This window comes from Aptenodytes forsteri, unplaced genomic scaffold (assembly GCF_000699145.1).
Source record: "Aptenodytes forsteri isolate BGI_AS27 unplaced genomic scaffold, ASM69914v1 Scaffold72, whole genome shotgun sequence".
Lineage (NCBI taxonomy): Eukaryota > Metazoa > Chordata > Aves > Sphenisciformes > Spheniscidae > Aptenodytes > Aptenodytes forsteri.
In genome coordinates, this window is record NW_008796193.1 from 2,287,894 (window position 1) to 2,290,993 (window position 3,100).

Consider the following 3,100-nt stretch of genomic DNA (forward strand, 5'->3'; position numbering starts at 1 on the left):
TCCTGTAAATAATCTCTAGCTCCCAAGGGCACAATATAACTCACAATAAATTTGGGCACAGATTTTATTCTTTATTTGACCAATGCTCAGTCCCTACCTGAAGCCAATTTTATTACTTGATATATAACAGAGATTTGAAAATAATGCTTGACTGGGACTGGCTGCATTTTGGGATTAAGATAAGAGAATTCTGTATTTACAAACATAACACAGCACTATATAGGGATTAAGCGCAGGTTTAAGAATCGAGTTGGTATCAGAGTTTTGGTTTTATTTTCATCCATAAGAGACAACAAATTAAGAACAGAACAAGCACCATCAAAAGCTGTTAAAATAACAAAAAGTCACACTTTTACTTTCATGAGACTTTGCTAAAAATCAACCAACATTGGTTTCCCTAATTTATCTGCTTTGAGTGTTCACAGAGCCCCTAGCGATACCAGTATGAACGGTGGGCCGCGCTTGCCTTGCTAAACGGTCTGTACAACTGTAAAAATGAACAAACCTGCTTTCTCGTGCTGTTTCTTAGCAGTTTATCTCACTATTTTTATTAAAAAAAAAAGGAAACTTTTTTTCATTCGGGAGTCCTTATTTCCAAGCCATCACCCATCACCAGTGGTGGCCGAGTTCCCGCGGGCGAGTGCACTGCAGGCGCTGGGACGGGCTCTGCAAAGCGCTGCACATCTCTGCTCCCCGGGACGAATCTCCTGGGCTGAGTGACCGAGTACCGGCCCCCACATGTGGTTATGCTTTTGGGGAGCTGGAAGTCACGGATTTGTGGGTGGATGCAATGGGTAACTTCCAATTTTCCAAATATTTGCAGTTGCATAAGATATTCCAGAGTTGCTGGCCATGAGCTGGTGATCCAACAGATCAGTGTCTGTCTAGTTAAAAACGTGACTGATATTGAGTAGAACAGATATTTTCAGTACGGACAATTTTACAGCGATAGATATTTAAATTTGGATGAGATAAATTCCATCTACTGCAGCTGAGCAAATGCTCTCTTTGACGGGACCCACTTCATTCCTACCCAGCGCGTTTGCAGCCGGGCACGGGGCTTCCCAGAGCTGCTTGTTTATTCTGTGCCTTTTGGTATGAAACTACAAACCCAGCGTTGGGGTGATACGCTCCAACAGCGATTGCTCAGCTAATGCCAGTGGAATCGGGTTGGGTTTCGATGCGCCTGGTCCTGTAGGAGCCCGTTTTTTGCCACCCTCCCTGATCACAGCCACACGGAAAACACGTCCAGAGCCTGGTCCCTGCAAGGGATGCGCGACACCGGCACCCGCGTCCCTTGAGTGCTGGCACCGAGCTCCGGGGAGGATGCAGCGGTCATCAACATGGGTGAGGCAGACATATAAATGCTAATTAGGTCCGTACGAGAGGTCAGCACGACGTGAGAGACACTGTCAGATCTGGGTTATCTGAGGTTACTTTCTATTTCCTTTGCTTTTATCTCCTGGTTTATCCTTTCAAATATCACTGTAACAAATAAAAAAGATGCTGGTGGCTCTTTACAAAACAAATCGGTATTTTCAGGCAGTCATAGGTCTCTGTCCTGAATCCCACGTTGTCACCTCGGAGCCGGCCAAGGCTCCCTGGCCATCCCAGCAAGGGAGTGGTCTCCGTACCCGCAATGGTAATTCAGCTGAATCGCTCACACGGTAACGTAGATGGTTCTGCTTGTATGAGAAAAACTGTGCCCAAAAGAGTGGATAACCTGCACGCTACTTTCTGGGGGTGCTTTGTAGAAGGGCTGCTGGTGAGAGGTGAGGGGCAGAACTCGAGAGAGTAAGTCAGTATGATAAACCATTAGTTATCAAATGTGAAACTGGGGGAATCGAGGTCAATATTCCAAGCGGGACCATGCGCCTGTAAATACAAACACGTTACATGCTGCTTTGTACTTCCTCCCCGTAACGTTGTTTGGAAATCTGTGGCAATTGCAAAAGTTCACAGTTCTTTAGACTTAGTGGGTGAATACAAATATAAACCCAGTGTTACCGTGCTATTTTTAAATGGGAACAGGGAGAAAATCATCAAAGATTTTTTTAAAGATTGAACTTGCTGAACATTCTTCGCTATTAGTCATTTGACCTTTCCCAAGAGGAGTCTGAGGTTACTCGGGAATATCTGATCACATTTATAGCGCTCGGCAAATAAAACTGGCAGTACCAAGGGCGTCGCGCCCGTACTCGACGCGGGGGCATGGGATGGGCTCGGTGCTCCGACACCGGGAGGTTGATTTAAAAACCAAGGAGACAAAAACCCCCAGCGATAATGTTTTTAATCAAAGTGCAGTTTACTATCCAGTTTCACCCAAATTTAAGAAGCCAAACGTGTAGAGGGAGCGTCAGATGTAGCTTTTTCTGATGGAAGTGCCTTGGTTTACATTTGATCTTCTGAGGTTTGGTCTGTAATTAGATGATAATTTGTATCACAATTATGCAAAACAAACGAGGATTGGATAGCAAGATAGACCAGAACAAATAAGCACCCAGAACATTTGAAATGCATCCAGTATTAAAACGATGTACATGTGTGGCTGGGGCCAGGGGGGACATGCTGTTCCAATAAAGCTGCAGAAAGGGAAAAGGCCAGTATCAGTTCCTACAAAAGTTTCAAATGCTCATGTTTACAAATTTGTATTGCACATTAATATGTAAACACACCCTATTGGAAACAGATGACTCCGCAATATTTACGTGTTCTTTCTTCTTAGTTTTATGTGTCTGTTTGTCTCCCAGAATACACAAAATATGCAGCGACTCTTTTAAAACACGGCTCAGAAAGCTAAATAAGAGGTACAGCATCTGAAGGCATAATGTTAAAATCGCCGGCACCGCGGCAGCTCCCTGCCCCTGGATGTACTTTGGGTGCGGGGGGGGGGGGGGTGCATCCCCCGACTCCTCCCGCGGCTCTGCTACGAGCACTCCATGGCTGGAGCCGCGCTTTGCAGTGCCGCAAGTGATAACCTCATTCCCTGGCGTTTACACACTGAATGTATTTCACTATTTTCTTTATCGCCGTGTCACTCGGAGGCACCGGAGCCATGGCAGGCGGCCACGGCATCGCCCGGCCACTGCTGCAGCCCCAT